Source organism: Sminthopsis crassicaudata, chromosome 4 (assembly GCF_048593235.1).
Source record: "Sminthopsis crassicaudata isolate SCR6 chromosome 4, ASM4859323v1, whole genome shotgun sequence".
Taxonomy (NCBI): domain Eukaryota; kingdom Metazoa; phylum Chordata; class Mammalia; order Dasyuromorphia; family Dasyuridae; genus Sminthopsis; species Sminthopsis crassicaudata.
The window spans coordinates 72,646,923-72,670,867 of NC_133620.1; the positions used below are offsets into that span (position 1 = coordinate 72,646,923).

General features: G+C 37.8%; 1 long non-coding RNA gene across 3 annotated transcripts; it reads left to right on the top strand.

The window, feature by feature from the left end:
• Positions 1-13,120: 13,120 nt before the first annotated feature.
• Positions 13,121-23,360, top strand: LOC141565483 (uncharacterized). Of its 3 annotated transcripts, XR_012489037.1 has the most exons (4): positions 13,121-13,283; positions 13,684-14,613; positions 17,225-17,400; positions 20,889-23,360. It is a non-coding gene; the product is annotated as an uncharacterized LOC141565483 (long non-coding RNA). The 3 variants fall into 3 exon arrangements; XR_012489036.1 differs by lacking the exons at positions 17,225-17,400; positions 20,889-23,360 and having other exon boundaries at positions 13,121-13,333; positions 13,684-14,858; XR_012489035.1 differs by lacking the exons at positions 17,225-17,400; positions 20,889-23,360 and having other exon boundaries at positions 13,684-14,858.
• Positions 23,361-23,945: the final 585 nt, after the last annotated feature.

Here is a 23,945-nt window from a genome sequence, read left to right on the forward strand (position 1 = left end):
TGGTTGATTAATTAATTGAAGAATTAAAAGACATTCCACTCCTTTGACTTTTCAGAAGCATGGTAGTCGCTTATACCAATACAACGTGTTAAAACATTACTCATGGAGCCAGAAAGGGAGCAATATACCAAGGTCATCATCGATGAGCCAGAAACACAAGCATCCCTCATGGTATTGGACTTGGCTAGAGCTCCCAAGGACCTGAGCCAATGGGATCTGGCCAGAGGGCTGAAGGAGCAGGCCCTTCATTGCAGCTCTGAGTGCTGGAGCAGCTGTTCTCAATAAGGCAATTCCTCCTCATGAGCTTCAAGGCTTTCCATCGTACCCTGACACAATTCAACCTGGGCTTTCAAATAGTTGGCTGCCTGTCTAGGATCAGGAACTACTGTAGAAACCCTACTTTAAGAATCAGTCTTTGTTCTCCACCGGATACTACACAGCTCCCCTTTCCTCTCCTTCTCTCTCCTTCCCTTCTTCCCTCTCTCCCTCCTTCCCTCTCTCTCTCCTTCCTCCCTCCTCCTTCTCCCTCTGTCTCTGTCTCTCCCAACCTCTGTCTTTCTGTCTCTATCTCTGTCTCTCTGTGTCTTTGTTTGTCTCGGTCTCCTTCTTCCTGTCTCTATCTCTTTCTGTCTGTGTCTTTGTATCTCCCACCCTCTGTCTCTCTGTCACTGTTTCTGTCACTGTCTCTCTCTGTCTCTATCTCTCTCTTTCCCCCTTTTTTCTCTTCTCTTCTCTCCTTTCCTCTCCTCTCCTCTTCCTTTCCCTCTCCCCCACTCTTTTTGATTGGCTGACTGACCCAGAAGATTGAGATCTTCTTTTTAGTCAGCTGTCCTCCTATCTCTCTTTTCTCCACTCTTTCCCAGTCCTTGCCCATAAATGGCACAGAAACACTGAATAAGGGAACATGTTAGGAAACTTTTAAAGCCTAATAAGATGGTTCTCAATCTCTTCAAGTTTGAGGATCCCTTTGATAAAAAAAGATGTACTCTTAGAATCAATTAATTGAGAAAGGACACAATAGCTTTTAATAAATTTGTATTTTATCACAATAGCATGTGAACACATTTAAAAAGAATAATACAAGGTATAGTTGATATAAAATTATAATTTTTTTAAAAGAGCACACATATACATATGTATGTGAGACATATTCAGTCAACAGAATGCTTATTTTTTTAAAAGATCAAAATGATTATGGCTGATACCATGTTCATTTTGAAACCCTTTCTAATAATTCTGTCATCCCTCTAGGGTCATAAACCTAGCGAAGTTGGCAGGAGTTCATATGAAAAAAAGATCTATGAGGTGGTAAGTTGTAGTTGACCACAAGCTTAATATGAGCCAATGACATGATGTAGTTGCTAAGAGACCTAACACTCTAAAACAGCGTTAATAAAAAGTATAGTGAACAGGTCAAGAGAAGTAATAGTCCCACTGTATTCTGTTGTGGTCAGACCACATATGGAGTATTATGTTCAGTTGAATATGTGATAGTGAGAGGAATGAGACTTGCGTTCTCACTGGCATAAGGAACTTCCCAGGAGGAAACTCCAGCAATGCAGATTGCTCCCTTTTCTCTCATGAACAATCTTAGGGAATTAACCTAGAATTTGAAATAATTTCACAACCATCAAGTGTCAAATTCAAAACACATATGCCAATTCTCTATCTACATACTGCCTCTCTCAGTTCTTTATGATGTCCTTTAAGTAATATGGTGACAAATCAGGAAATATTCACAGAAGGCTAATTATGATGCTAAGCAGTTTGAGCGCTGGGGTGGGAGTCAGGGCTTCTAGCATGGCTTCTGGCACACAGTAGGTATTTATTCAATAAATGTTTACTGATCACTTAACTGACAATCAGACGAACTAGAAATGTTCAGCCTAAATAAGAGAAAACTAAGGAAAGAAATGATTACAGTCTTTTAAGTATCTGGAGGACAGTTATGTAGAAAGGAATAGTTTGTTGCTCCAAAGAATAGAACTAGGTCAAATGGATAGAAATTACAGGAAGACTGATTCCAGATCAGCATTAGAAAGAACTTCTAACAGACATAGTTGTCTAAAAGTAAAACCTCATCTTTAGTAGTGAGTCCCCCATCACTGGAGGTATCAGGGAACAGGCTAGATTATCTTCAGGCTTATTGCAAAAGAGACTTACATACCAGGTAGGAAATGGAACTATATGGTTTTTAAGATTGTTTCTAGTACACTGAATGTGGAGGCTGTGAAAACTTTGAGTTGGGTAAAAATGGCCTTTAAACATTTTCTTTAGTGGCAGGAGCAGGGAAGTAAGAGACCCAACATTTTTCTATAAGCATATAGAAAAAAAAATATATTATACATTTTATACACACACACACACATATTTATATATTGCTCTTTTTAGAGCAACAACATTTTTCTATAAGCATGGCACCCAAAAACCACCCAAATAATAGAACTATGGGGAATAGAATTCTGTTCAGGAATCTTGAAATCTAAGGTTTGGTTTCAACTTAGGTCTTGCTCTAAGAGAGGATTTTACTACAAGTAGCTCTGGCATTTGGGGACTTGTGCGTGTAAGAAATTAAAAGTATATCTCATTCATAGAATTATAACCGGGACATAATGACTGGACTTTTGCTCCCAGAAACTGAAATTTATTGCAAAAATTTAAGATATATTCTCTTTAAGCAGTGTCGTAACTGGTTAAATAGGAAGCTAATACTTAGTTTACAAAAATAATCAGTGATAAAGGAAACTGCCATGTTCTTGAATTGTTAATAACACTCATCTGTGAAACCCCTAAAAAAATCATCCCTCCCACTTAACAAAACTTGTTGAAATTGCTTTTTATATTCTTTTTCAATCCTGAATTACGAAACCAAATGCTACTTAATTTAGTACTATTTGCCCAAGACATCACAATTGCTAGCTTTTGTTCTGCTCAGAATTTACTTCCTCAAGATTTAAGATTTTCCATATAGAAATGTAATCAGCATGTAATAGTGGAAAAAGTCCTGGCTTTGTAAACAGAATATCTAGGTACTAATCTCAATTCTGACACACCAGCTATGTGATTTGTCACAGACAAGTTATTTCTGTATTTCTTTATAAGATGGGGATACAGATACTTTAATTCCCCTTCTTACAGTGTTGTTATCAAGTATTGTATTTTGTGATGGCTATAAGACTGTGTTATTGTATTTATTATCATTACTATTCACTAATCTTAGATCTGAATATTACCTATCTAAATACACCTTATCACATCCATTCTTACATATGGTAGATATACTTTATATTCTCCTATAGGTACCCATGGTGATGAATCAGAGTAGTAACTTCTAGTTCAAAATATACATGTAACAAAGTCAAAATGACTTTCTCCTTAACAATAGGTAACTTTATTTAAGAGAAGAGGTTACCATTCTCCAATTGTTAAATGGTCAAAGGATATGAACAGACAATTCTCAGATGATGAAATTGAAACTATATCCACTCATATGAAAGAGTGTTCCAAATCACTACTGATCAGAGAAATGCAAATTAAGACCACTCTGAGATACCACTACATACCTGTCAGATTGGCTAAAATGACAGGAACAAATAATGATAAATGTTGGAGGGGATGTGGGAAAACTGGGACACTGATACATTGTTGGTGGAATTGTGAAAGAATCCAACCATTCTGGAGAGCAATTTGGAACTATGCCCAAAAAGTTATCAAACTGTGCATACTCTTTGATCCAGCATTGCTGCTATTGGGCTTATATCCCAAGGAAATACTAAAGAAGGGAAAGGGACCTGTATGTACCAAAATGTTTGTGGCAGCTCTTTTCGTAGTGGCCAGAAACTGGAAGATGAATGGATGCCCATCAATTGGAGAATGGTTGGGTAAATTATGGTATATGAATGTTATGGAATATTATTGTTCTGTAAGAAATGACCAGCTGGAGGAATACAGAGAGGTTTGGAGAGACTTATATCAACTGATGCTGAGTGAAATGAGCAGAACCAGAAGATCGCTGTACACTTCAATGCTGTTTGAGGATGTATTCTGAAGGAAGTGGATATCTTTAACATGGAAAAGATCCAACTCACTTCCACCTGATCAATGATGGACAGAAATAACTACACCCAGAGAAGGAACACTGGGAAGCAAATGTAAACTGTTAGAACTACTGTCTATCTACCCAGGTTACTTATACCTTCGGAATCTAATATTTAATGTGCAACAAGAAAATGGTATTTACACACATGTATTGTATCTAGGTTATATTGTAACACATGTAAAATGTATGGGATTACCTGTCATCAGGGGGAGGGAGGGAGGGAGGGAGGGGATAATGTGGAAAAATGAATACAAGTAATAATGTTATAAAAATTACTCATGCATATATAATGTAAAAAAATTTATAAATAAATAAAATTTAAACAAAAAAATAAGAGAAGAGGTTACAGACAAAAATGAAAAGATAAAATAGGCACATGGAATGATAACTATGAAATAGATTTGGGAGAACAATAGAGTTAGAGGGATTTGGAAGAAGCCTTTAAAGGAATATGCCATGAGGTGTGCCATGACATTGACTGGCAGGCTAAATCCATAGAAGAGTTTGGCAAACTAATCAGAGTTAGCTTTAGTAAGGAGAAAGATGCCATTAAAGGGAAGACACTATGAAGAGGGAGAGAGTACCTTATAGAGGACTTAGTCCTGAAAAGGATGTATAAAAAAATCTTCATCATAAGTACATCTTTTATAAGGGAAATATAACTATGAGGGTTTCTCAGGGGATGAGGGGGAAATAAAGATGGGAACAAGGATGGTGAGACTGCTTTGAGATACTAAATTTGGGAGATCCTAGGTTCTACTAATCAAGGCAGTAATAACACAGTCTAGGAAACTAAGTACCCAAGATGAATAGAGAGTAGAGAATAAGCTGATTTCCAGATTCACATCACATAGGACTGAAAACATTCTGATTAGGCTCAATATTAAACAAGGTAGAAATAGCATAAATTAGGACAGTTACTTTTGGAGTCATAGTTCTTCACCTGATTTCTATCCATGCTTTTTATCTTTATGACCACATAGTGTGTGAAAAGCATGAGATTTGCAGTCAGAGAACATTATTCTGAACCCTGGTTCTTCCATTTACTAGCTATGTCACTGTGGATGAATCACAATAAAGCTGACCTCAAAAGTCCCTTTCAACTTTCAATATATGATCCTATGACTAGCTGATCTTTAAAGTCTTTTCCAGATTTTAATCTACGCTTCTCTGAACCCCAAACCTTAAGATCTGCTCAGACTCGAGTCTTTCTAAAACTTTGGTCAGTCTGTAGTAAGATTTTCCAATGATGAAACGAGCCATTCTTCTCTTTTCTGTGTAAGTGCTGGTTTGCTTTCTTCCTGCTTCTGATAACAACTCATTACATTAGCCCTTTCCCCTTCATTTCTTTATTGCTCCTTAAAAAGGTTAAGGTCTCCCAGCACATCCTGTCTTGCCACTAGAATCCAATGACTATAGAGAAGAGAGTGCACAGCTTTGCCTCCTTTAAGTCCAATTAACTTGCAAGTCAAGAAATGACCCTCCTGATGTCATTGATCCTCTTGGAAAACGAAGGAGAGAAAAACAACTACAACAATCCTATTGTTCCAATAAATAGGTGAAAAACCTACAGATCCCACTGAGGGCTTAAGATTCAATCAATCAGATAATCAGCAAGTATTTGATGGGACTAGATTTGTGCTAGTCAAGGTTGCAGAGATTAAGACTGTCCTCAGAAGGGTTTGAATTAATAATAATAATAATAATAATAATTTATATCACACTTTAAGGTCTGTATAATTCTTTACATATTTTAACTGCAGTATGGAGGGAGAAATCAGATTGTGATTATTTCTCCCAGTACCCAATACTTTAATACACATGAAATCAGGTTTAAAAGAACATCAAAGAGGAAAACCCAAATCATAAAGGAAAACACATTGCCTGAAGGAGGTGTCTGAAGGAGGGTGGAATAATCCTACAAGCTCCATCCTTGGTATTGAGAAATTCTAAAAATCTTGCCTGGGAAAGTATTCCGATGTACTCCTTACCTAATCAAGATGTCCCTCTAGAATATTTTTGCCTAGTGGTCATCAGGCATCTAGTGAGAGAGAAATCACTGTCCCTCAGGACTGCTCTTTCTACTTTAGTCAGTCCTCATTATTGGGAAGTTTTTCCTGACCTCAGACTTAAATCTATCTCTCCATAACTCCCACCTAGTTGTTCCTAGTTCTGTCCTTTGAGACTGAGCAAATACATTTAATCTTTCCTTCAAGTGACGGTCCAAAAATATCTGGGGATTGAGGCTACATCCCACCCAAAATTTCTCTTCTGAGTCAAAATAGTCCTGGTTCTCTCCATGGATGCTCACTCATGTGAGAATGATTTTAAAAGTCTTCATGACCTAGTTCACTATTTTCTGGATATTCTCCAAATACCCAGAGCTTTCATAAAATGTACAGGTCAGTTCAGACTTTAGCTTTTTCCAGGGATAGGGCTCTAATAATGGTTGGACTACATCAGAATTTTCATCACCATAGTCCTGGACACTATGCATCTTTTAATTGATCATTAGGTAAAGCATTTATTATGTGTTTTTAAAGGGCCAAACATTGAGGATATGAATGCAAGCAAGCAAGCTGGGAGGCTCTCTTTTCAAGCAGCTAACACTATAATAGTATAAGAGAACATAAAAGAAGGAACTTGGAAAGAGGAGGAAGCTACACCCAAGGGGAATGGTTTGGAGCTGACGGCCAGAAAGCTAAGTAGAATATTGATTGGTTCTAGGAGGCGTAAAGCAAAAACCTTGAGCATAATTATTCCTGGGTTGGAGTTCAAATTTCCCCAAGGAATGGCCTGAGTGAAGGCGGCATGGATATTCCTGGTAATAGGAAACAGGGTGGATGCAGCAAGGACAGTACTAGTGACCAGGAAGTAGAGTGGAACCCTAGATCCAAGCATGAAAAAACTACAAGGGTTGGCTCTAATGGAAACACATGCAGCCTTACTTTGCATTGGCTTTTAACTGGTCACTGGTGGTGCAGTGGAGAGAGTGTTGGACCCAGAAATAGGAAGGTCTGCATTCAGATCTTTTCTCAAACACTTGCTAATGGTGTGACCTCTATTTCCCTAAGTTTCCTCAACTGCAAAGTTGGAATAATAACAGTAGCCACCTGTCAGAGTTGATGTAAAGATCAAATGAAATAATATTTACAAAGCCCTCATATAGTGCCTGGCATTTAGAAAGTGCTTAATTAATGCTTATTCTTTCCTTTCCCTTTTTATGGTAGCCAAATCCCACTATGGCCATTGAGTCTGTGGTCAGCTAAAACTCCTAGGTCTTTTTGAATAAACTTTTATTGAGCCAATGATCCTGTGCTTTTGCAATTTATTATTTTGAATAGAGGTACAGGAGTTTAACTGTATCTCTATGAAATTTCATTTTCAACTCAGTGTATCATTCTAGTCTAAATATTTTGTTTTTTTGTTTGGTTTTGCATCCATATTAACTGTCCCTCCACAAATTTCACAGGCCTTTAAGCTATTCATTTAAAATGCTTAAATGATCAGAGCTAAAGACATAATACTTCTAGGGCCATGGAACATACATAATCAAGGCACAACTTGTGAAGGGACAACTCATTTCTCCAATGCCTCAGGGCTGCTCCCTATAGGGTTCTCATGGGCTGGTCTCCACTCAATAATTAGCCTTGGCCAGATATGTAATAACCACCAGAGGCATAGGTCGCTAGCAGGTCGATATGACTGCCCCGAAGCATTGTCCTCCTAGTCAATGAAGGTCCAGGGGACAAGGTTGTATTGCTTCTCCCTTCTTTTAGCTTTCTGGCTTTGTCTCCAGAAGTCCTTAGCTGGACACCACTTCTTCCTCATGAAAACATCAGTGAGCTCAGATTTCTTTGGTCATTGTTTAATCATTCAGTTTGTGTCTAACTTTTTGTGATTCCACAGACCATAGCTCACTATGCTCTTCTATCCTTGACCATCTCTCACAGTCTGTCCAAGCTCATATTCATTGTTTCCATGACACTATCTCCATATCATTCTCTGCCACCTCCTTTTCTTTTTTCTTTAAGTCTTTCCCAACATCAATCACCTTTCCAATGATTTTTCCAATGAATCTTGTCTTCTCATTATAAGCTCAGGTATCTATGATCATTTTTTTGGCTTAAAGTCCTTAAGAAAACTCTTAATACCCCTGGACAGCACACTGGGAGAGAGATTTTCCTAAAGAGAAGCTTTCCTCAGCCTTTTTCCCCAAGCAATTCTGTCTATTTCTCTAGGACTTTTTCTGTTCAGAAGGAGTTTGCTGGCCCAAGATGCAAACAATTTCTTACATAGTTCAGTTCCAACTAGCTAGCGTCCTCAAGTTTAGTTCATTTTTTAAAAACAGGATGTCCTGGTTACATATCTCTGCATAACCATTGAAGACCATCCCTCTTTGCCTTAATTTAGAGCTAGAAGTCTGAAAGACTCCATAGGTACTTGGGAGAAATAGTATCCAAGGCACAGGGAACAAGCAAAACCAAATGCTTTAGCTGTCTTGGAGTACTTCCAATATGGGGTAGTCCTGGGTAAATGGAGACCCACTGGAGATCAAAGGAATTGTTTCAACTATTTATAGGCTTTGGTATGAATTATTTGTTTTGCCTTTTTTTGTTAAAGCCATGTGATTCCCTATTTAGTCCCCAGTTTGATAGATAGGGGCTTTACCTTCATATGACAACTGAAGCAATCAATGGAATTAAATGAGATAATCAAGGGAGATGGTTGAGAGAGAAAAGGAGAGAGCCAGACACAGAATCTCAGGAGCTTCATTTCCTTTTCTTTCTTGTGTAGTTTTATCTGTTTATTATTTTGGTTTGGTTTGATTTTTTTTCCTAGATTCCTTTTTGCACCCTCATCTGCTTTACTATGTTGCATAGATAAGCCCCTTTCACTTTAGGCCCTTTAGAAACAATTGTTGGACTCCTTTCCCATTCCTCAATCAATGAATAAACCAGTATTTATTAAGTGCCTACTATGTCCTAGGCACTGTGCCAAATGCTGGAAATACAAATATAAAAAATGAAACAATCCCTGTTTTGATGAATTTATATTCTACTGTGGAAACATCTATGAATATACATATATATGTGTGTATGCGTGTATGTGCACATGAATACATTCAGCAAAATGTGAAGTTAATAAATACAAATCTGCAAATCCAGTCTCAAATACTGGCTATATCACCCTGGACAAGTCACTTAAGCCTGTATGACTTAGTTTCCTCATCTGTAAAATGAGCTGGAAAAGGAAGTGATAAATCACTTCAGTATCATTGCCAAGAAAACCCCAAATGGGGTCATGAAAAGTTGTACACAATTAAAACAACTGAAAAACAACAATAAAATAAAGTAGTTAAATGCAAGGTAGTTTGAGAGAAAAAGTACCAGCATTTGTTGGGAGGAGGGGGGAGAGGGGATCAGGAGCTTTCAAGTACAAGATAGTGCCTGAACTATACCTTAAAGGAAGAAAGGCCTCCATGAGCCCTCTGTGGAGGATCAAATGAGCGAATGTTTGTAAAGCAGGGGGTACCTGGCAGGGGGCAGTTTGAAGATTTGGGCAGACAGTGTTTGGTAGCCTTGAACCTGCAGCATAGCTGAAGCCTCAATCCTGGGTACCATTATTCTTCTGATCCTTATTTTTCAAAAACAGCTTACTAATAATGCCTAAGAGCATGTTTCTTCTAAAATCAATAGATAAGCAGCCAGACCATAAAAATAAAAATCACAGTAAGAACTGGAAACAAAGTGGGTGCCCATTGATTGGAGAACAGCTAAAAAACTCTCTTATACAATGGAATATGACTGAGTAGGAAGGGGGAGTGAACATGAGGACCATGAGAAGATGTGCATGAACTGATGAAGAGAAATAATCAGAACCAAAAGCAGAGGACGAACAATGACAGCAACACAATGGAAATGAATAGATCACTAAGAGGAAGTTGAACTATGAGTAATGGAAAACACAAAGAATGAATGTTCTGGAGAAGAGATAATGTAGTCTATCTCCGCCCTCCCTAGCTGAGGTGCAGAGGGACTCTTAGGACAACATATTGAATATATTATCAGACATTGCCTCTGTAGCAGATGTTTTTGCTTAATTGCTTCCTTTGTCACTAGAGACAGCTTATTCTGAAGGGAGGAGAGGATTGGGAGTAGGAAATGACTGTGATACTCTATATACTGAAAAAGCACCAATAAAATAATTTTAAAAAGAAAAAAAAAAAAACAAAGAAAGAGTCCTGGGAAATTTTCAGACCCCATGATAACAAATAATTTGGGATTCAGGGAATTCTGGGAAATTAGTCCCTATGATAATTATTTAGGGTTCCCCTCCCATATTGCACAAAGGGCTAGTTGGCCCTGGAGGGGCCATCTGCATTAGGAGCTGGCTTCCTCTCTTAACTCCCACTTCTCACCCCTCCATCACCTCTTCAACTCCCTTCCCCCCTCAGCTCCCAGTCCTTAAGTAGAAGAAATAACATAAATCTAAGTACTGGAAATGTTTTATTTTTTCAAGAATTTGCTGGAATCTGAATCAGTGTAGTGGGGCAACTCCTACCCTTCTCTCGATGGTAGCCTCTTGGCAGACTTTCTCGTACAGCTTTGGGTTCCTGTAGTCCAGGATTTCTGTACATTCAGACACCCTGGGGCAGCATGCTGTAGGTACCAGGACTTCCTTTTGTCTCTGTAGGAAGGGTATGGTAAACAAGTTCAGACTTCATTGGCCAGTTACATCTTTCCCTTGAAAGGGATCAAATATGGTTTCATATTGAACCCCCATTTTGGTGTGTTTCCCCAACACATTTGGTGTGTTAACCTCCAGGGATTACTGGCCTAGTTTCAACTAATCATTTTACACCAATTAGCTTTTATAAAGTTGTTACAAAGGGCTATTTATTGCAGCTATGTAGAAGAAGAGGAGTTATAAACATTTGCTGCTCCATACCCAGAGATTCATTATGTACTCTGGCTCCTCAGTCCCTTAGAAAGTAAATTTTGATTTAACTAAGTTAACTTCCCAATGTTTGGGAGAGTCTATGGACTAGATCCCAAAGGTTGAAGGTTGTTCCTTGGGATTTTCAAGATGGATTGTATGGCTACAAAAATGGCCTAAATTCTGTACTCAGACCTTCTGGTTGCTTGATCTCTTAACCCTTTGAAGCTTGAAGGGTCATGGCCTAGTCTAACATCCACTACCTAAAATCAGGGATAATGGACATATCAAGGACAGAAGCAATAGTGAGACTATAAAATAATGAGCCAATGGTTCCAGTCCTGATTGGCACATAAATACCTAAAGTTTCTCAGCAAGGGCTTAGTTCTTGGCTCCTCACTTGAATATATTAAGTAGAAAAAAGCCAAAAAAAAAAAAAAAAAAAAAAAAAGACAAACAGGCCAGTCCTAGGTACCCTATATTTATGGGTTTTTACTTGGTTTTGAAAGTTGTGAGATGCTTGACTCTAGGTTGAGCTGGCACTCCTCTGGGAGTCCCTCAGGGACTGTGGATTTGTCTTCTTTTGGCACCATCAAGCTTAATTACAAAATCTTAATAAGCCAAGAAGCCAAGGAGACTTCCTTCCTTTCAGCCAAAACCGCCTGAAGGGCAAGCCTGTAAAGGATGGTTTAGTTCTATTCTTTTGATTTTTAAAAACAAGTTTTAAAGGTAAGTCTTCTGTTTCTTACATCATTACAATTATTCCAAGTCTTTTCTTCCCCTTCCCAGAGAGTCAGTCCATATTACAAACAGCATTTTTAAAGAGAGGAAAAAAAATCAGCACCACTAACTGATATCTTGACAAAGTTCAAATATATGTGCAATGTGTAACAATTGTGGATCTCCTATCTTCACAAAGAAGTGGATTTGGGAGTATTTTTTCCCTTGCTTTATTCAAATTCTTCTTGATCTTTATACTTTTGTTACATTTACTTTTGATTTTTGAGGGAGAAGGGTACACTTATTCTTTCCATTTATGTTGTGATTTCTCTATTGTTCATTTAGACATTTCTATGCTTGTCTATTTTCACTCTACACATAATTTCTTATAATAAAGTAATATCCATTACATCCATGTAGCACAATTTGTTTAGCCGTTCCTCAATTGAGGAGCATCTACTTGGTTTCTAATTCTTTACTATTACAAAATGTGCTGCTATAATAAATATTTTGATGTATATGGAGACTTCCTTGTTGTATAAGCACAGTAATGGAATCTCTTAATCATTTTGTATCATTTCAATTGTGTTCTATAAAGACTGTACCATTTCACAGTTCCACCAATAATATATTGGTGTATCTATTATTGTATGACCCCATCCAACAACATTAACTATTGGCAACTTTGGGGGTCATTTTTGCCGATTTGCACGGTATGAAGTGGAACTTCAGGGTTGCTTTGATCTGCATTTTTCTTATGATTAGTAACTTGGAGTGTTCATTCATGTGGTGGTTGCTTGTACTGACCTGGTGAACCTGTGACTCCCAGAGAGATCAGGGCTGGGGCTGTAATATTAATTCAGTTTGAAAATTTGTCTTCTTCTGAGACGCTCTTGGACTGCAAGGTGAGGCTCCTTGAGCAAGTGCCCAACTTTTACTCACTCTTCCAGAGTCTCTCTACAAGCAGAGTCGCAGACAACCACAGAGGGGCCAGAGCCCATGAGCCCGCCTCCGGCAGGGGCTGTGGCAGTGTGTGGTTCACAAACAGGAAGAATGATGTCTTGAGAAGGATTTATTTTTTTAATTCCCGAGAACTGAGAGTGAAAGTGTATCCAGCTGGCTGTGACTCCCCAGAAGCGGTGCAGCCGAAAGAGTGTTGCAGGAGTCAGAAGACTGGCGTGAGTCCCAGTTCTGACACCTAGCATTAGAGAACGGCGGGAAAACCATTTCAGCTCATTTTCCACTTCTGTAAAATCAATGAATGACTCAATCAACAATCGTTATTACTAAGTTCCTGGTGAGTACGCATGTACACATGTGCGCCTACATAAGTGCCGGGCATTGTGCTAGGAATACAGACGTCAAACAAGCAACCCCCCACCCCCAGCCTCTGCCCCCAGTGAGCTTATAGCTTATCAGACCATATAATGTATGCGTTTATGCGTACAGAAAATACTTTGTAGCAGGGGCTGGTGAAAGAGGCCGGGCAGCCGGCCTTTGGAAAATGACATGCGGTAGAATTGGGGTACTTTGAAGAGCGCTAGTCAGGGCCGCACTTAGTCAGAGCCACGCTGGGTCAGGGTCACTCTTAGTCGGGGCTATGCTTAGTCGGGGTCACCCTTAGTCGGGGCCGCGCTTAGTCGGGGTCGCGCTTAGTCGGGTCACCCTTAGTCGGGGCCGCGCTTAGTCGGGGTCGCGCTTAGTCGGGGTCGCGCTTAGTCGGGGCCGTGCTTAGTCGGAGTCACGCTGGGTTGGGGCCATGCTGGGTAGGGTCACCCTTAGTCGGGGCCACCCTCAGTCCGGGTCACTCTTGGTCGGGGTCGCACTGGGTCGGGGTCGCACTGGGTCGGGGTCACCCTTGATCTGGCGGCGCTGGGTCGGGGCTATGTGGGTCAGGGCCATGGTTGTGCTTTTTGTTTTTCTAGGCTAGCTTCTACGGGGGCAAAGGAGGATCCAGCCTTCTGCAGGAAGAGAGCTTCAGGCCTCCGAAGTGCCGCTACTCTGTAACTCTGCCTGACTCTCCCGGTTCAGGTGAACAAGACTAGAAGTAACCGCGACCTTGTGAATTTCTGCAGCTCTGGAGAAGGAGCCAGCCGGGACTGTAGGTGCAGAATCCGGACTCAGGCCATGACCTCGGGGCTCTCCAGTCCCCCCTCCTTACTTTTCTGCCCCGAGGCCCCAGGGCATCACTTGGGTGCGGTTCAGCAACAGTGGAGATTTGAACTTGGCCAGTGGCTATTCCATATTTGGAAATGAACTCTGTGGAGCGAATGCTACAAGGGAGTTAATTCAGCCTGGACTTTCTCTTCCCAGGGTCCAAGGCGGTATATTTCCCCGGATGTTGGGGCAAAAAGTTTATCTTTCTGTTTTTGCTATGCCTGCTAAGTCAATATCTTTCTGTAAAAGGAAATCTTTTTTTTTTTTTCTTAGACAAAGGGAACGGGGGCACTGATTGCTGAAGATTAACGGTGGGGGAACATGTCAATAATAGCATAGAAAGCTACCCCAAACCCTCAGAGGGTATCCTAGAAGGTCACAAGGAAGATGGAGCTTCCTTACTTTGGAAGAGTTTTGTCCAGGAAGAACCATTACAGCTGGGGAGAGCACAAGGCACCAACCTTTGGAGGAATCACGAAAGATGCTGTGTAGGAGCAGGTGCTTAAGTTAAATTTTAAAGGAAAAAAGGTCACTACGAAGTGGACAAAAATGTTTAAACTGCCTTTCTCTGGGGCTTTTGTGACTAAAATGGAGCACAAAAATATAGGACTATTGATCTAGAAGAAAAAGAAACTCAGAAACTAGTTAGTCGAAACTCCCCGTTTTACAGATGAGGAAACTGAGGCTCATGGAGTGAGGTAATTTTGGAAGTCTTATGGTACTATTTAAATGTGGATTGTTGTTATTCTTGCTATTGATGTTGCTAAGTGGTACAGCATGTGGTCTCAGATACCTCCTGTATGTGTGCCCATGGACAACACGACTGCCTCAGTTTTCTTATCTATCAAACTGGGCAATAATGGCCTTGTAGGCCTTTGTGAGTACAAAATGAGCTAATGTTATACAACATTTTGCAAATATTAAAATTCTCATGTGAATGTTAGTTATTAGTATTATTATTTACATACAACATGCCATCTCTCCTCTATGTATCCTGTGTGTCTTTGTACTTGCTATGCCCAATTCCCAGAATATTTTTCTTTTTCTTTCCTAGAATTTCTATTTTCTTTCAATGCTCTCAAGTGCTACCTTCTACGCAAGACCTTTCCTGCTTTTCTTTAGGATCAAATATCCAATTCCCAGAATATTTTTCTTTTTCTTTCCTAGAATTTCTATTTTCTTTCAATGCTCTCAAGTGCTACCTTCTACGCAAGACCTTTCCTGCTTTTCTTTAGGATCAAATATAAAATCCTTTATTTATTTGTCATTTAAAGTTCTTTACACTGAAGTTCCTTCCAGTCTTTCCAGTCTCTTAGTCTCTCCACAGGGCTTCTTAAACTTTTTCCACTCCAACTTCTTTTTGCCCCAAAAATCTTTACATGATCCTGGGTATAGAGGTATTTAAAATTCAAACTTTGCTGATAAAAAAAAAATCATAATTTCATAATCCCCATAGTCATTTATGAGATCTCAGATAGGTCTGCCTTCTCAGTGATACTCAGCTTTCTAAAATGGTAAATTAGAGGAACCAGTTTATTTGCATCATTAGGGGGAATTTTATTACTGGGAATTCCCTATGTCAATTAAATTATAGGGCCAATAAATAAACAAAAACTCTTGGGGGGAATTCTCAATAATTGTTAAAAATATAAAAGAGTCCTGAGACCAAAAGTTTGAGAACTATTGTATAAACACATATTGAATATTCTCTCTCAGTTTATAAGTTGACTCTGACCTCAGCAGAGTCAGAAAAGATTTCAACACCTTTTTTTCCAACTCATACCTGAAGACAAATCTCCACTCAGTAGTCATCTTGTATTGGTCTCTTACTATTTCACTTATGTCAGTTATCTCTCCATCGAGGTACTTGAGAGTAGGAACTGTATCTTATATTTCTCCTTACATCACCCAACAAAGGTCTGGACATCTTGGGTAGAGATTTGTAAACTCACCCTTAGACCTGGGCTTCAGTTGTCCCATTTGTCAGATCAAAACAACAAAAAATGGTGCTTTTATTTTTCCTAAGGGTTGATTGGGTATTATTAGAAGATACTTTGGAACAAAGGTACTTCATAGATGCAGAAGGTTATGAATCTTTTATCTGAGGAAGGGTAGGAGGAATAAGCCCTAAAGATTCATGAAGGCTATTAAAAAGACTAAGAAATTGGAAAGGTGACAGAAAATCAATTTTATAATTATATTGAGTTGTTATTTACATAAAGCTGAGCAGCTTTTAAAGCTACCTCATTCAACTAATTAGGTGACTATTATAGATAAGTCCCTAGGTTAACTGTTTAGGATGAACAAAGACCTTGCTCTTAAACAATAGGACATTATTCTAGGTGCTAAGGGTGTAAGTACAAAAATGAAATAATTCCTGCTGTCAAGGAGTCCGTATTATTATAGAGGGAGAAAATACATATATAGGATGATAAAGCTAAAACTGCACTAAGACTTTGGGGATACTATATAAATAGAAAAATAGATATATAGATATAGAAATATATATGCATATGTTTGTGAATATATATACATATGTATATGTAAAATATACAATCTGTATAATGTACATATTTATGTGTGTATGTATAAATACATATATAGAGAGATATATAGCACCCCTTCTGGTCCCAACTCCCTAATTTACACTGGCTCTAAAAAGTTATGTCTCAAGGGGAGAGGAAACTGATACCTAGAGGTTTAGGAGTATATTCATGGGTCATTATTCCTAATACTTAAGAGCTCATAAATACCCACTGGTTTGCCACTTAATCAACCAGTGAACTAGAGCACTAATCAAGAGCACTAATTGCAAAAAAAACCCCTTCCAAAAGTTGGGGTGTGTCTCTCACAAAGGGACACAGACTCCACAAGTGGAAAGTACAATAATATTGAGGCACACAATTAGGGAACACATACGGCCAAGGTAACTCACAACTCTGGAATGGTAGCATCTTCATGTCCATTCTTCAGAAAGTCCTCCCAAAGTTCATTGCTGGTAGGGGATCAGGGTCAGTGAGAGATGAATCCTTGGGTCCTTACTGGTTTCTGATGAAAAGATGGCTTAGCTGAGCTTGATCTTTCCAATTTGCTGCTTTAGATATTTACTAGCTAGCTAATTACTCAACCCTTGTCTGCTTCAGTTACCTTGTGTTGCTTTCAGTTACCTTGCCTTGAAGAGGTTGTGAAGTTCAAATGAAATAATTTTTGTTAAAAAAAATTAATAATAAAAGCAAAAGCACAGAATTTGGAATATAGTAGGTGCTATATAAGTGCTTATTCCCTTCTTTCTCTCCTCTTTGCTGCCAGTTGGGGCCAAGAAGGTGAACCTGCTTCTGGGGTTCTCCTAGACCATCCTCGTAAGTCGTTCAGCTGCTGCCTTTTTACCAGCTTCACAGGTGGTTTGTCAGATGCCCTTGACTTGTTCTCTCATGAACAGCTGCACTCTTTACCACTTTGAACCTACAGCTTGTCTACATGTCAGGGTATGTATGGTATGTTATAGTTTTCTTTAGCTGGAGTATTATAGAGCTTTCTTCAGCAAAAGTACTACTATGATCTTTCAGCAAGGGTAGTTATCCATAGACTAGTGTTTGCAGAAGTGTCTCCTTTATAAATCCCCCTAGGTCAACAAGGATGAGGACAAAAAAGAGGTTATTAGATTTGGCAATTAACAGATCATTGGCAGTTTTAGAGAGAAATTCCAGTTGAAATACGAGATTGGAAGCCCAACTATAGAGAGTTAAGAAAGGAATAACAGAACAGGAAGCAGAGGTAGTTGATGATATATTGAAGATAAATGAAAAAGTGGAAATGATAGAAGAGATAATCTTCTTGAAAAGACAGGATATAATGTGATTGGTCACTTGTTGCTGTAAAGGAGATGGCCTTATCAAGGACAAGAGGTGAAGATAGAGATTGTGGCAGAGAAGCTCTTCGAGATAGGATTTAGGGAGGAGGATGAAGAAAAAATTCACAGGGAATGTTCTCAATTTAAAAAATGAAATATTAGGAAATGTTCTTAGTTGAGAGGATGATAGAGGGGAAGCTATGCAAAGTTTGGGGATGAAAATATTTTTTAAAAAGCCAATGTGGTAAATGGGATTGTGAGGGATAGTTAGGTAGATATAAATATGACTACCTTTATGTGGTGAAGGCCCAGTTGATATGTAATATAATGTATTCAGTCAATGTAATTGTTTTTTTTTTGTGTGTGTGTGTGTGCTTGTTTGTTTATTTTTTTCAGCTTTGTTCAACAGCAAGTGAATAAAAGCAAAGTGAAGGGTGGGGATAATCCTAGGCTGAGGCTTGGCTGAGCAATATTGATGATGGGATAAGGATAAAAGGAATTCAAGAGGACTGTGTAGAGTTGAACTTGTTCAATAAAGGGTAAATTAGGTAATTTTAGAACTTCTTGAATGGTCAAAACCAAAGAGCATTCATTAATGGTTGAAAGGCTAACTTTAAAAGAGGTCTAGAGTAGAATAGTCAGGGGACTATGCCTAGAGCTATGCTAATTAAAATCTTTTTTTTTTTTTCTTTTTTCTTTTTCTGAGGCTGGGGTTAAGTGACTTGCCCAGGGTCACACAGCTAGGAAGTGTTAAGTGTCTGAGACCAGATTTGAACTGGGGTCCTCCTGAATTCAGAACTGGTGCTCTATCCACTGCGCCATCTTAGCTGCCCCTGCTAATTAAAATCTTACCAAGAATTTGGATATAGATGCCACTGAGTATCAAATTTTAAGATGAAACAAAGTTGGGAGGGATAGTTAATGAATTGGATGACAGGATTTAAAAATATATTGAATGCATACACATATTGTATTTAATTTATACTTTAATATATTTAACATGTATTGGTCAACCTGCCATCTGGGGTGGGGGAAGGAGGAGAAAAATTAGAACAAAAGGTTTTGCAATTGTCAATGCTGTAAAATTACCCATGCATATACCTGGTAAATAAAAATAATAATAAAAATATATTGAATGGCTAAATATGGGTTATAATTAATAATATTAAATATTAAGTCTTAACCAGCTTGAAAAAAATCAAATTCACAAGTAAAGGATGAGAGATGCTTGGCTAAACATACAGTTTATATGAAAAAAAAAAAGATGAGAAAGTCTTATTAGAGTAAAAAAAAAAATCAGTCATAGAATATGGCAATCAAAAAAAGCCAATATGACCTTAGATTGTATTGAGAGGCAGAGTATCCAGAACCAGGGAGGTGACAATACTGATCACTTTCCTCCTATGAAAAAAAGAAAATAAAAGCACCTGGGAAGCCAGATGGCAGAATAGAGTGCTGGGCCTGGAGTCAGGAAGATTCATTTTCCTGAGTTCAGATCTGGCCTCAGACACTTACTGGCTATGTGATCTTGGGCAAGTCATTTAACCCTTTTGCCTCAGTTTCCTTATCTGTAAAATGAACTGGAGAAGGCAATGGCAAACCACTCCAGTATCACTGCCAAGAAAACCCCAAATAGGGTCATAAAGTGTTGGACAATAAGGAGAACATCCCATCCCAGTGGGCTTAGGGATGGGGTTTATATCCATAAGTATATGTGTATACACACCTGTATGTATAAAAATATACACATGCCACATATACATTCACATGAGTGTACTCTATGTACTCCAACATGCACACATATATTAATATTAGATATGGTTATTTGAATGCTGTATTTCCCATTAGCTTGTAAATTTTTTGAAGGCAAGGATTGTCTGTTTTCTTTATTAGTGTCTCCAACATTTAGTTGCTTTTCATATGGTAGGAAAATTTAATAAATATCTGTTAACTTCATGGCCTATAATGTAGTTGGAAGACAAAGCTACAACTTGATAATAATCATTGGAATTTATAGAGAACTCCTCATTGGTGAAAATGAATGCCCTGGCTTGATGAGGAATAAGGTATTCATCTCCATCAGTCCCATCCCAAAGAACTTTAGAACAGTGGGAAGACAGAGACAGAGACAAGAAACAGAGATTTGGATATAGATATAGGCATATCTATATGCTTTATATAAACTCACACGGATATGTATATAAATAATATATATTACATATGTTTTATGCCTATTATGCATATTTATGTCATGACATATATAGGAAAAGTAAAGATTATTGCAGAAGGAAGGCACTAACATTAAGAACACTGAAAAAGGCTTCATGTAGAAGGTAAGATTTGAGCTGACCCTTAGATAATGCAAGAGGCAGAGAGAATTCCAGGCATAGGCATAAGCAGTGAAAATACTGAGAGGTGGAGTGAAGAAGAGCAAGGAAGCCAGATCTCTGGACTAAGTGGAAGGGCACAAGGTAAAGAAAACTGAGAAGATGGGAAGGGACTGACTTATGAAGGGTTTATAAAGCAGAGGATTTGTATTTATATAGGAAGCCACTGAAGGTGAGGGTTGGGGAAAAGTGGCCTGGTTAAGATCTCAGTTTTAGGAAGATTGATTTGACAGTTTTTTTCTGTATCTCCATAGAACATTAACAAAGTTGGACATATTGTAGGTGCTTATTAAATAAAAGCTGAATAAGCAATAGTCATCTCTACGTAGAGCATCAATTACAGCGAGTAAATAAATAAGTTTTGCATAAAATCATAGAATTGTGGATTTGGTATGGAATTCAAGGGATCATTGAATACATATCCTTGCCTTGTTAGTATTTATTAGAATAAAATGAGATAATATTTATATAGCATTTTATTCTCATAAACATATAAGATATGCTATAACAATCCTGGAAGAGAGGTGTTATTATTGTCCCCATTTTTACATATAAGGAAACCGAGGTCTTAGGTCAGGTAACTTGCCCAAGATCACCCAGTTAATTGTTGTCCTTTGTTTTTGAAGAGGACCAATGACCTCATGGGTTATGTTTTTACCCTTGGATCACTTGATTTGTGAATTGGATTAAAGTGAGACAGATTTGCAAAAATTGTCAGCCTCCCTCTCTCTTCCAGAGTCATCAAAATCCAGTGGCAGGACAAAAGTTGGGATGATTGGTGATGGCCCTGGGTGCAGTATATGACTGGCATCTTTGGTGTCTGACCAAGCTCTCACCATGTCTGCTTCAGTCACCTTCGTGGTCATTGGAACACATTGTTCTCATCTACTTTTTCCTCTGGAGAAGGAATACTTTACATACTTGGGATAGACAGCTCTCCAGTTCACCAACAGGTTTCAGGCCGAGTTGCTCTCAATTTGCTTTAGCTCACTAGAAGCCTACCACAGCTTCTTGGTGCCACAGGTAAGAGGAAGTGAGAATAAATGTCTGAGGAAGATTAAGTGTTTTCTCCTGACTCCAAGTCCAGTCCTTTCACCACTGTACTAGCTGCCTGTCTTGTGCTCCTCATTTGACCATGATTCTAAGGCAATATATAAACAAAGGTAAGAAAGCTGTATAAAGATCATTATAATAGAGGAAATTTGGAGTTAAGAGAATACTTGTTATGGAGTAGGCTTCTAGGCAGTTGTTATGAAGGGGATGAATTTCATGATGGTGTGTAGTGGAATTATATGATTTGGTTTAGTGGAGAGGGGCTATAAAATCATTCTAATCAAGGAGAAAGGTCATGGAAGTAGAAATGAGCAGGCTGTGTGGATGGGGACAGCAAGAGAACTGCTCTGATAGAAGGCTCATTTCTTTAGCAGCTGAACTAAATGGTTTCTAGGGTCTCTTCCAACTCAGCGATTCAGTGGAATGAAGGGGTGAGGCTGGGGAGTATCAAGAAAGGAATCTGGATTTATAGGGTGGACCTATTTAATGGAAAGCCTTGAATGCCAGACTGAAGAATCCAGTTTGGATTGCATACATTACACATTCATGCAAGAGGGAGTGATCAATCTTTAGAAGGGTTGGAATCAAGTAGTTATTTGAGGACATAGAGAGAAAGTGATGCTAGGATTGAATTCTGGGATCAATACCCATCTGTCTGGAATGCTTGGTGAAAGCTTCTTTATAAGAGGAGGAGGGAAAGTGGATTAAATAACTTCTTAAATTCTTTTCTAGTTCTATGTTTCTGTACTCTGTGACCTCCCAAACCCATTAGTATTAAATCACTTAACAGAATAAAGCAGATCCAACCTTCTGCCTGGTGTTTTATTTCATCACTAGCAGCTCTGTATACCATATGCTGGGTCAGAGAACTTACTAGAATTCTTCAAAAGGTTCTTTAAAAACTTCATTTTGAACAAACTCCTTTTTTAAACTAGGAAATTCAACCCTTACCCTGCTCCCATATTCATAAATCATCTATCTATATACATTTACTTTTAGATACATCTTTTGTATTTACTTTGTCTACATTAGGAGTTCAGCAGAGATCATTTCCTTTTCACTGAAGTAAACATTAGACATTATTTTGAACTTATGGAGAAGCTCAGAACATATGTAGACAAGGAAGAATTTGGTCATCTCATAATTAATAAATAGCATAGTAATGATGAATTTGTATGATGGCAGTTAAATTCTGAGTTGTATTGGTAAATGTCATAACCAGCTGTCTGAAGGGAAATGTATCCACAACATACTTTTTAAGTTCAATCTGTATCATTAATATTTTCTCTTGTCACTTTCTTAAATTTAGATAATCAACAAAACAATAAATTAAGGTCTGGTTCCAAGGTATAAATATTTACACCGAAAATTTAACAATCAGTTTTTAAGAGCCAGTATGAAGTAATTACAGCATATCTAGGGAATTGGTTTTTGTGCTTTGAATACTAAGAAGAATCTCGGTTTTCCTTATTTTAAAAAGAAACAATGATGTTGGAAAATGGTTAAAAAAACCCATAGTCCTAAACCCAATAGGTGAGGTCTTTGGGTTTATAACTAAGCTACCAAGCTGGTTTGCTTCTGGATGTTATGTTTCACTGTTCTATTGATAGATCTTATTTTTAGACCAGTACCAAATTTTTTTGAGAATTACTACATTGTAATATAGTTTGAGATTTAGAACTGGGACTCTTTTCACATTATTTCTTTATTTCCCTTGGGATTTTTTCTTTTTTTTTTACCTTTTGTGCCTCCAAATGAATTTCATTATTGTTTTTTGAATTCTAAATAATAAATTCTTTTAACAGCTTGATAGGATACTGAATAAATTAATTTAAGTAGTTGTCATTTTTATTGTATTGGCTCAGCCTATTAGTGACCAATTAGTACTTCTCTATTTTGGTTGGTTTTTATTTCTGCAAACAAAGTTTTATAACTGTACTCACATAATTCTTGTATTTTTTTCAGTAAGTAGACCCTTAAGTATTTTACAGTCTCTGATTACTTTAAATTGAATTTCTATCTTCCTGTTTGATTTTATTAATATTATATAGAAATACTGATTATTTTGTGGATTTATTTTGTATTATGTTATTGTTTATATTACATTTTAATTGTCCTTCCAGAGTTTTACAAATAAACCATATCATTTGCAAAAGTAATAATTGTGTTTCTTCTTAACCTATTTATATTTCCTCAATTTCTTTTTCTAGTTTTATTGTTAAAATTTCTAGTACTGCATCAAATAAATATGGTGACAATGAACATACTTGTTTCTTTTTATTGAAAGGGACACTAGTTTACTCCCATTACATATAAAGGTGGCTCTTGGTGGAGTGTGTATATGTATCTGTATACTTATATGTATGATGTATATATATATTTGTATGTACACACATATATTTATATACACATGTATATAAACATACATATTTGTGTATATATGTGCATATGTAAAATTTATCATATAAAGGAGAGGTCTTTTATTCTTGTTTTCTAGTTTTTAAAAACAGAAATGAATATTGTATTTTGTCAGAACATTTTTTCTGCATCTATTGATGTAATCATAAAATTTTTGTTGTTTTTTTTTATTAATATGATCAACTCTGTTAATTGTTTTCATAATGTAACTCTTGTTCCAAAGTCTATATGGGTTTGGAACTCACTCCTTCTTGGTGGAAATACTTGCACCTGGATCAGGAATCTGGCAGAGTTGTTGAGAAGGAGAGATCTCCAATCTTTC